This window comes from Heterodontus francisci, unplaced genomic scaffold (genome assembly GCF_036365525.1).
Source record: "Heterodontus francisci isolate sHetFra1 unplaced genomic scaffold, sHetFra1.hap1 HAP1_SCAFFOLD_278, whole genome shotgun sequence".
NCBI classification, from domain to species: Eukaryota; Metazoa; Chordata; class Chondrichthyes; order Heterodontiformes; family Heterodontidae; genus Heterodontus; species Heterodontus francisci.
The window spans coordinates 1,035,261-1,047,021 of NW_027141343.1; the positions used below are offsets into that span (position 1 = coordinate 1,035,261).

General features: G+C 44.9%; 1 non-coding gene across 1 annotated transcript; it reads left to right on the forward strand.

Moving 5' to 3' along the window:
• Positions 1–11,219: 11,219 nt before the first annotated feature.
• Positions 11,220–11,293, forward strand: trnat-agu (transfer RNA threonine (anticodon AGU)). The gene has a single exon. It is a non-coding gene; the product is annotated as a tRNA-Thr (tRNA).
• The last annotated feature ends 468 nt before the right edge of the window (positions 11,294–11,761 follow it).

Sequence of the window (11,761 nt, forward strand, 5' to 3'; positions counted from 1 at the left end):
CAAAGACTGTGCTGTCTTAACGTGTCACTCAACTTCACGAACAAATTTGAACTCGAAATTCAGGAGAAGACAGAGTGGTGAATGATTGATGGTGTAATGTTTGGATGAGAAAAGATACTTAACATACAAAATCCAACATTTGAGCTAGCGTGTAAGATTGATATTTCCATGGAGATGTTCACTGGAACACTGGAACAGGCCCAAGACAGAAATGTTGACATGAGAGCAGGGGGGAGTGTTGAAACGGCAAGGAAACAGAAGCTCGGGGTCATGCTTTCGGACTGAGCAGAGGTGTTCGACATAATCTGCGTTTGTTCTCCCCAAAATGGAGGAGACTGCAATGTGAGCAGCGAATACAGTACAATAAATTGAAAGAAGTACAAGTAACTCGCTGCTTCACCTGAAAGGAGTGTTTGGGCTTTAAATAATGAGCAGAGAGGAGGGAAAAGGGCAGGTATTATATCTCCTGCGATTGCATGAGAAGGTGCCTTGGGAAGGGGACGCGGTGTCAGGGATAATGGAGGAGTGACCAAGGTGTCGTGGAGGGAACGATCCCTTCGGAATGCTGACAGGGGAGGGGAAGATGAGGTAGGTGGTGGCATCACGCTGGAGGTGGTGGAAATGGTGGAAGATGATCCTTTGGATGTGGAGGCAGGTGGGGTGGAAAGTGAGGACAAGGGGAACCCTGTCGCAGTTCTGGGAGGGAGGGGAAGGGGCAAGGCAGAGGTTGAGGGTCCTGTCAACTACACTGGGATGGGGGCAAGGGGGGGGGGTTGAAATCTGGTGATGTTGTTGAATTTAATTTCAAACACTCCTTGAACTCTCTGCCGATGAAGACTGAAAAAGGGAAAAACAACCACACAACAAGGGTCTCAAATCCAAGACCCTGAGATTAAAAGTCTCATACTCTACCAACTGAGCTAACAAGGCCTGAGACAGTACTTCTACTCTGATACAGTAAATCCACTTCCAGAAGCCCCAAAGTGTGAGAAATTCCTCTCACTCATCAATAATAAAACTGAAATCTTTTTACCTTCCAAATGCTGCCATCTATTTTGTCAGTATTTATTTCTCTCTCCTTTTTATTTAGTTCATGCATTTCTTCAGAATTTTTTTTTCATTTATATCTGAGGGAAGAAATGAACAGATCTGGCAGCTCTAAACTGGGCATCCATGAGGCACTGTGGGCCATCAGCAGCAGCAGAATTGTATTTAAACACAATATGTTACCTCCTGCCCTGGCATATCCCTCACTCTACCATTACCATCAAGCCAAGGGAGCAATAGTGGTTCAATGAAGTGTGCAGGAGGGCATGTCAGGAACAGCACCAAGCAGACCTAAAAATGAGGTGTCAACCTGGTGAAGCGACAACACAGAATTACTTGCATGTCATATAGCGGAAGCAGCATGCAATAGAGAGAGCTAAGCAATCTCACAATTAACAGATCAGATCAAAGCTCTGCAGTCCTGTCACATCCAGTCCTGAATGGTGGTGGATAATTAAACAATTAACAGGAGTCACAGAGAGTCATAGAGTCACACAGCATAGAACCAGGCCCTTCGGCCCACCGCGTCCATGCCGACCATAATGCTGATCTATACTAATCCGACCTGCCTGCATTAATTCCATATCCCTCCATGCCTTGCTCATTCAAGTACCTGTGCAGATGCCTCTTAAATGTGACTACTGTTCCTACCTCCACCAGGCAGCTCATTCCAGATACCCACTATTCTTTCTGTGAAAAATGTACCCCTTTGACCCCCTTTAAACCTCCTCCCTCTTAGCTTAAATCTATGCCCTCTAGTTTTAGTCACCCCTACCATGGGAAACAGACTCTGGCTATCTACACTATCTATGCCTCTCAGAAAGTGTGACGTAGGAGTGAAGAACGAGTGGCCAAGAGGAGGGAAGTGGCACGGCCTAGAGCTAATGGCTGGAGTGGGGGTTGGGGGGCTGGGAGCGAGTGGCAGGAGAGCAGGGTGACGCGAGTGGGGAACAATCATCCAGGGGAGCAGCGAGGTGGAGAGCGAGCAGTTGAGGAGAAGAAGCGTCAAGGCCGAGGGGGGAGAGCTCCAACCTCAAAGTCTCCCATTCAGCCGCTTCCTTCAGCTGAGTGAGAGGCTGGATACCCGATGACGCTTTAGCGTGTATGTGCGAATTTGGACCATGGGCGGATATGCGATGATGTTGGTGCTGAGCCATGACATCATCCTGTGCATGTGCCACTTAACCCTGGCAAGATGTAGCTGTGCCTATGCGCAGCTTGGCGCTCTCCGATGATGTCAGAGGGCCGCTCCGTTGACAGGAATCACATTGTGTCAGCAGTGCCCACAACCCATGAAAGAATAAAAAAGAGATTTACCACAATGGTAGCAGGGTGAGGGATTTCAGTTATGTGGAGAGATTGGAGAAGCTGGGGTTGTTCTCCTTGCAGCAGAGAAAATTCAGAAAAGATTTGACACATTTGTTCAAAATCATGAAGGTTTTCAATACTTTAAATAAGGAGAAACTGTTTCCAGTGGTAAAAGGGTCAGGAAGCAGAGGACACAGATATCAGGTGATTGGCAAAAGAACCAGAGGTGACACGAAGAACCATTTTTTACACAGTAATGTGTTGTGATAAAGAAAGAAAAGACTTGCATTTATATAGCACCTTTCCTGAACACTGGACATATCAAAGCACTTTGGAGACAATGAAATACTTTTGAAGTGTAATCACTGTTGTAATGTCAGAAATGCAGCAGCTCATACCCACAAACAGCAATGTGATAATGACCAACTGATCTGATTGAGGGACAAATATTGATCACAACACCAGGGAGAATTGCTCTTCACTTGTTTGAAATTGCAGCATGGGATCTTTTACATTCACCCAAACATGCAGACCAGGTCTTGGTTTAACATCACACCTGAAAGGCAGCACCTTCAACACCCTCAGTGCTGTACTGGAGTGTCAGCTGTGAAATCTGAACCCAGAAGCTTGTGATTTCGAGGTGAGTGTGACCAACTGAGCCACAGCTTTTACCTGAGTCTCAATCCTTCGACCAACAGTTTCTCTCTATCAGTTCTGTCACAGCCCCTCATGATTGTGAACACCTCTATCAAATCTCCTCTCTAAGGAGAACAACCCCAGCTTCTCCAATCTATCCACATGACTGAAATGCTAACCACACGTTGCAGAAAGGAATTTTTCCTCATGTTCCTTCTGGTTTTGTGAGTCACTTTAAATCTGTAACCTTCGGTTATTGACCGTTCAGCAGTTAGAAACAGTTCCTCAGTATTTACTCCACCTCAAACCTTCAAGGAAACTCTGTAAAGTAACTGAAAATCAAGTTGTCAGAAGTGGGATTTAAACACATGCCTCCAGTGAAAGCTGCAACCTGAACAGAGAAGCTGAAACCGCTCAGTCACCTCAACTGTTCAGACCTTTTTGACCTCGTCATCACTTCTGTACTTTGAAAGGTTCACTCAGTTCAGGAAATGTTCAATGTTACTGGAATGCTCAGTGATTGGGATATTATCTCCCCCTGGTTTTCCTGAGCTTGTTCTCGGTGTATGGGGATGTTTGTCCTGGGCTGTGGAATCTTGCATCCCTGTAATGGACATTAACCCACTGAATGAATCTGTATTCACTGCTTTCCGCTGGTGCTGGGTAATTGCAGAGCGTGGGGCTGGAGTGTTGCTGCTTGTCCGGGCCTCACTCACTCTGGGAAAGAGTGAATAATTGATGCGTCTGTTTCTGTATCTGAAATGTGACTTCGATCTGCTGTTATTAACCGAGGCAGCGCTGCAGAAGGATACGTTAATAATCTCTCACTAATCAACTGCAAACAGTCAGAATGTGTAACTTTGAGCAGCGCTTTCTGCACCGTCAGGGCTGGAAAATGGAGGGAGGGAGTGACAGTGTCAGTATCTGAGTGGAGACAGCACTGTACAGAGAAAGAGCCAATATACCGGGGCTGAGACACAGTGCATCTTTTCACATTTAATCACAATAATATCCACAGTCAGGAACTGAAAATGATGAAAAACCGAATAGCAAGAGCAAAAATAAGAAAACTAAGCAATTATAGATTAGCTGATGAGCTTTCACTGTGTTACCTGGTAGCCTACTGTTTTATATTCAATGCTCTCTCCACTGTGGCCAGGGAATGATTTCTTCTCAAGGGCTGAATATTAACAAAACTTCTTGGAATTTAAAATCTTTCAAAATTAATTCCATGGAGCTCATGGGCAAAAGTCAAATAACTGCATCAATTAATGGGGAGCTGGTTGGTGATGACGTGGATGTGTCTGCAGTGTGCAGGACCAGACTGTTTCTATCGATTCACAATGAATGTTCCACCCTTTATTTGTAACAGTAAAACTGATCGTGGACAATGGCTATTCTGGTTGCAGCAACCTGAAGATTTAACTCATTAACACCCTACTTTAGGGGAATCGAGAAAGCACAACACCCAGCTCTGTCAGTTAGTGTGCTTGTTTGTTAACCCACAATTTGTTGGTTCAAGCACTTAAAAGAATGAGGCTTTATTAACTTAAACTCTTCTACATCTGCTGTATTACTCTTGCTGTTGATTCTTCAAAGATAAGGATAATCAGGACTTTCTTTGTGAAATCCATGCTGACTGTGCTTTATTATATTTTCATTTTCATATGGATTTTCTACTTTTGGGGATTACAGGATATTGTCTTTTTTTATTGATTTTATTTTTATTTATTGCATTTATTGCCCATCCTTAATTCCCTCGAGAAGGTGGTGGTGAGCTGCCTTCTTGAACCACTGCAGTCGATGTGGTGCTGTTAGGAAGGGAGTTCCAGGATTTTGACCCAGCCACAGTGAAGGAACGGTGATATAGTTCCAATTCCAGGATGGTGTGTGGCAAAGAGGGGAAGTTGCAGGTGGTGGTGTTCCCATGCATCTGCTGCCCTTGTCCTTCTCGGTGATAGAAGTCACAGGTTTGGAAGGTGCTGTGTAAGGAGGCTTGCTGCGTTGCTGCAGTGCATCTTGTGGATGGTACGCACTGCTACCACTATGCGTTGGTGATGGAGAGAGTGAATATAGTGAATGAGGCGCCAATCAAGTGGGCTGCTTTGTCCTGGATGACGTTGAGCTTCTTAAGTGTTGTTGGAGCTGCACCTATCCAGGCAATGGAGAGTATTGCATCACACTCCTGACTTGTGCCTTGTAGATAGGGGACAGGATTTGGGGAGTCAGGAGGTGAGTTACCTGCCGCAGGATTCCTAGTGTCTGACCTGCTCTTGAAGCCATGATATTTATTTGGCTACTGCAGTTCAGTTTCTGGTCAATGGTAACCCCCAGGATGTTGATAGTGGGGGATTCAGCAATCGTAATGCTGTTGAATGTCAAGGGGAGAGGGTTAGATTCTCTCTTGTTTCAGAAGGTCATTGCCTGGGACTTGCGTGACTCGAATGTGAAATATCCTTATTGTAGGGTATTGTATTGTACTGTACAGTGACTACACTTGGAAAGTCCTTCATTGGCTGTAAAAGGCTTTACAAAGTCCTGTGGTCATGAAATGCATGTGTTGCATTTTCCATTGTTATCAGTGTCATTTTGATCAAAAGATAGGTTTCGTGAGCACAAGGTTTAAATCAATGTTGATTCAAATAATGTAAAAGCATCTATATTCTTACACTATACTTAATAATCACCATCTTCCTTTCCTTACAGAATACAATGTTTTTGACCCTGAAATTGATTCCACAATCTCAGTCCCTCAGACAATTTCAGCCCAGTTCTGATGAAAGATCACAGATCTGAAACGTTAACTCTGTTTCTCTCTCCACAGATGCTGTCAGACCTGCTGAGTATTTCCAGCATTTTCAAGAGTCTCGATTTAATGAATAGGAAACTTGTTTCAGATCAGATTGGGAGACAGTGTGAAACCACTCCATTGTACTCATGTCTGAGATTCTGAGGACAGTTGGCTGTTAGTGGAAGACATCATTAATTAAATTTACCAAGCAACAGCTCAGACCAATTATTATTTTACAAGGTGGTGTGATGGCCATCCAGGGGTTAAAAGTAGGGATCTTGTAAGGTTTCAGTGTGCAGGAACATGAGAAGATCTCAGGGGTAAAGGCTCAGATCATCGACCAAGTTCTCCACCTGATGAGGGATCTAGGCAGGACAAAGAGGACCGTGACACTCTGAGACCAAGCTCGACCAGTCCACACACCTGCTAGAGCTGTAAAGTTATATTCCCCAAGTTTGTTCAAGATAATTTTACTTCCAATTATTAAGTACTATTTTACTCTCAATAAAAGTTCTGGACTTATTAATCAAGTATCCTGTTGCTTTAATTGGTTAAAGTCATGCCCAAAGAGATTGTCCACAATAGACTTTCCAGAACTGAAAGATAAGTCTGCAAGGATTACTAATTTTACAGCCCTGTTTAAAAAGAGAGATAAACCCAGGAACTACAGACCAGTTAGTATAATGTCAGTGGTGGGGAAACTTTTAGAGACAATTATCCAGGAGAAAATTAACTGGCACTTGGTAGAACATGGGCTAATAAATGACAGCCATTGCAGATTGGTTAACAGAAGATTGTGTATGAATTAATTAATGAATTAATTTCTTTGATGAAGTTTCACAGAGAGTTGACCAGGGTGGTGAGGTTGATGGTGTGTGTCTGCACTTCAAAATTGTGTTTGAAAAAGTACCATAAAATAGACTTGTTAACAAAATTTGAGCAGATGGGATTAAAGAGGCAGTGGCAGCGTGGATATAAAATTGGCTGAGAGACGGAAAGCATAAAGTAGGGTGAATGCTTGTTTTTCAGAATAGAGGGACTAATACAGTAATGTCACTGTTGTTGCAGTGTGTGCAGTGTCTGACCCTGAGCTGTCCTCGGGAGGGGGCTGTTTGTGATGTTCCTGTGGGGTGTATTATCATCAGGCTATCTCTCTGAGCTGTCACAGGGATGGGACAGTGTGTGATATCCTTGTGCATGTCATGCAGGCCCACTGGAGTGTGGTTCCATCCTGATGCCAAGAAACAGAGCCCCATCTATGGGCAAAAAGTCTCACTTCCCTGTGGGTGTCTTGAGAGAGAAGAAGGCTGAGGGAGTAAACCTGGACAGTAAATCCGGAGTGGAGTCCCGTCGGCGGTTACCTGTTACTTATCAGGTAGTTTTCCAGCAACTCCTCCAGCAGAGCTGGTCCCAAATAGTACTGGTTTTTTCATTTCCTTTGGACAATATTAGCAATGCTGAGAGGGGTTCCTGATGCTCAGTGTCTCCATACTATTTGCCCAGGCCTGTGCCCTGGAGAGGACACTCCAGCTTCAAGGTTAAACATTAGCCAAACATGGGAAGAAACAGTTACCGATTATAAGCTCTCACTCAATTGGTGTAGAGTATGAGCACCAGGGGTTACTTTTGACAGTGGGAGAGATCATCGCGTCTCAATGGATAAATACCACCTACTCCAAGCTGTGCAGCCCCCAGTCAGTTAGGTGCTGTCCTGCCACGACCTACTTGCTTCAATGGGTGCTTGCAGCTTCGAGAGATATCTCTCAACTGGCAGATTGATAATCTATGCACCAGGCAAGACAAACGCAACAAAGAAGACACCAGTGCTTTGCATCACAAGCTGGAATGTAAGGACCATGTGTCCTGGCCTTACTGACAAACTTCTGCAGGTTGATAGCACACACAAGACAGCTGTGATTGACAAGGAACTCACAAGGCTCAATGTGGACATTGCTGTGCTGCAAGAAACTAGACTCATTCAAAGTGGATCCCTCAAAGAGAAACACTACTGAAATGGAGTCAGTTACTGCAACTAAGAAGAGAGCCCTCATGAACTACAAACAAGTCCCCAGCAAACAAACTCTAGATGCTCTCAGAGCTGCCAGAAACAAGTCTCTGCAGACTGCTCGGCACTGCACCAATCAATACTGGTTAAAACTCTGCAACAGCATACAATCTGCCACTGAATCTGGGGGATGCTGGAGGGACATATGAAGGAATTCAACACACCAAGGTTCCACAGACAGCACCGTCCATACCCGCAACCTCTACCAACTAGAAGGACAGGGCAGCAAATTCATGGGAACACCACCACCTGCAAGTTCCCCTCCAAGCCACACACTACGTGACTTGGAACTATATCGCCTTTCCTTCACTGTCGCTGGGTCAAAATCCTGGAACTCCCTCCCTAACAGCACTGTGGGTGTACCTACCTCACACAGACTGCAGCGGTTCAAGAAGGCAGCTCACCACCACCTTCTCATGGGAAATGAGGGATGGGCAATAAATGCTGGCTTAGCCAGTGATGACCACATCACATGAATGAATAAAAAAAAAATTATGAAAGCAACGGGCCCAGCAGTAACTAAATCAGCACCTTTGAAGACAAAGACAGGGACAATCATCACTAAACCTAACAAGCAGATGGAAAGGTGAGTGGAACATTACCTTGAACTCTACATAACGGAGAACATTGTCATTGAAGTAGCTCTCAGCGCCATTCCAGACTTCCCTGTCATGGAGGAGCTGGACAGCGACACCACCATAGAGCTCAACAACGCCATTGACCATCTTGCCAGTGGTAAAACCCCGGGAAATGATGTTATTCCACCTGGAATCATCAAAAGTGGAAAAGCAGCTCTGCTGCAGCATCGCCATGAACTTCTGTGTCTCTGTTGGAAGGGGAGATCTGCGCCTCTAAACATGCGTGATGCAAACATTGTCACCTTGTGCAACAATAAAGGCGATCGCAGTGACTGCAGCAATTACCGAGGCATCTCCTTGCTAAGTATTGTGGGGAAGGTCTTTGCTCACATTGCTCTGACCAGATTGCAGACCCTGACATCACATCTATCCTGAGTCTCAGTGCAGCTTCAGAGCTGGTAGATCGACAGTCGACATGATTTTCTCACTTCGGCAGTTACAGGAGAAGTACTGTGAACAGTACAGACCACTCTACATTGTCTTTATAGACATCACCAAGGCCTTCGATCTTGTTAGCAGAGACAGACTCTTCAAACTGCTGTGGAAACTAGGCTGCCCTCCTGAACTCTTGGGCGTCATCTCTTCTTTCCACGAGAACATGCACAGTTCCGTCAGTTACAATGGAGCAACATCAGACACTTTCACGAAAAGCAGTGGGGTAAAACAGGGCTGTGTCCTGGTGCAAACTCTCTTCGGAACGTTGGAGGAGGCAGTTTCACCTGTCGAGCCTGCTCTGTCATTCAATTACATCCTTGCTGATCATCTCCCTCAACACCACTTTCCCGCGCTCTCCCCACATCCCTTGATGTCATGAGTATCAAGATTTCTATCAATTTCTGTCTTGAACATGCTCAATGATTGAACTTTCACAAACCCCTGAGGTAGAGAATTCCAAAGATTCACCACCCTCTGAGTGAAGAAATTCCACCCTATCTCAGTTTCAAATGGCCTTTTAAATGAAACTTTAAGGAATACAATCCCAGTTTCCTCATAAGACAATCCCACCATCCCAGGGATTAGTCTGGTGACCCTCCGTTGCACGCCCTCTGTGGCATGTATATCCTTCCTTAGATAAGGAAACCAAAACTGTACACAATACTCCAGCACGATCTCACCAAGGCTCTATCCAATTGCCGCAAGACATCTTTATTCCTGTACTCATGCCCCCTCGTGTTAAGGCCAACATACCATTTGCCTTCCTAATTGATTGCTGCACCTGCATGCGAGATTTTAGTGTCTCATGAACAAGGACACCCAGGTCCCTTTGGACATCAACACTTCCCAACCTCTCACCATTTAAGAAATATTCTATCTTTCTGTTTATTCTACAAAGTGGATAACTTCACACTTATTCACATTATATTCCATCTGTCATTTCATTCACTTATCCTGTCCAAGTCCCCTGGAAGCCTCCTTGTACCCTCCTCACAGCTCACATCCTTTACAATTGTCATATCCTTCTCCATGCTGCTATTTTAAACTTTCTGTGACTCAGATGGGGGTGTTCACCTGCATACCAGAGCTGATGACAAGCTGTTCATCTTGGCAAGACTGCGCACCAAGACCAAAATGAGTCAGTTCTTGGTCTGTGAGTTGCTGTTTGCTGATGACGCTGTGCTGACATCCCATAATGAAGTTCATTAACAGCAGCTTGTATATCGGTTCTCCCTGGCCTGCAAGGACTTTGGACTGACGATCAGCATCAGGAAGATCAAAGTTATGGGCCAGGACGTAGAGACTCCACCTTCCATCAACATCGACAGCCTCACTTTGGAGGCTGTCAACAGCTTCACATACCTTGTATCAACAATCACCAGCAATCTGTCCCTTGGAACTGAAATCAGCACCAGGATTGTCAATGCTGCAGCTGTCATGTCAAAGTTGAGAAGACGAGTGTGAACCGACAGCAAACTGATCGAAAATACAAAGCTCCACATGTACCAGGCTTGTGTTCTCAGCACCCTCCTTTATAGTAGAGAAGCATCAACAACTTATGCAAGCCAAGAAAAGCAGCTGAACAGCTTCCACCTCCGCTGTCTCAGATGGATATTGGGCATCTCCTGGCAGGACAGAGTACCGAATGCAGAAGTACACCAGCGTGCAGGGATCTGCAGCATGTTTGCCCTCTTGAGTCAGCGGTGACTCTGTTGACTGGGTCATGTGTGCTGAATGCATGACGGTCGCTTTGCCAAAGACATGCTCTTTGGTGAGCTTGCTATCAGCACGAGACCAACAGGTCACCCACGTCTGTGATACAAGGACATCTGCAAAGCGAGATCTCAAGCCGACTGGAATTGGAGTCGATGCATGGGAAGTCCTTCCTGCTGACTGGAATTCCTGGAGAAAGGCATTCAGGAAGACCATGGGAAAAGCAGAGGACAAAAGAAATGACCAGATGGTGGGAAAGAGAGCTCAGAGGAAGGAAAAATTATCAGTCGACCTCGGGCCAATGATATTCATCTGTACCAGCTGCGGAAGGGATTGTCACTCACGAGTCGTCCTCTGCAGCCACAACAAACGATGTTTAATACAGAAGTAACGTACACCCCGGGTGTAGCCCATCGTCTTCCGAGACGGACAGTTGCCTATTACAATTACAACTACAGCTACAACTACAAGAGCGAGTCAGAGGCTGGGAACTCTGCCGTGACGAACTCAGCTTTTGACTCGCCAAAGTCTGCCCACTATCTGCATGGTCTTCCTCTGATTTCAATTGCTCACACATTCGCAATCTGGCTCTGTAGCTTAGTTGGTTAAAGCATCTGTCTAGTAAACAGGAGAGCCTGGGTTCAACTCCCAGCAGAGCCTTATTTCACAGTCGCAACATGCTTGAAAAGTTTCATTATCAACATTGACACCTGTGTCTTGTGAACTTTAATTCAAAATACATGATGAATTTCAATCGCATACAAAAATAGCCTTTGTGAAGGATATGAGTTTGGAATGGCTAATCCTCCTTGGACAGAATTACAGTTTTAATACATCAAAGGCAACTTCTTTGCCATAAATTTGTTCACAGTCACATTCAACCTGGAAAACAGCTTGATATTAATCTCACTGAAGGAGAGTGTTTGTGTCATTATGTGTTGCTTTTAACCGAGACTGGGACATGACGCAAGTGGGAGGGTTTATCTGAGGTTTGGAATATTTGTCAGTCAGGAACGAGAAAAATCAAAGGAACCAAATAAGAAAACCTATGTCTCATGTGGTTACCGAGAAACGGTGAGAAGATATTAAACTTTGTTGTATTTAATACAACTGTGTGAACTTTGATCT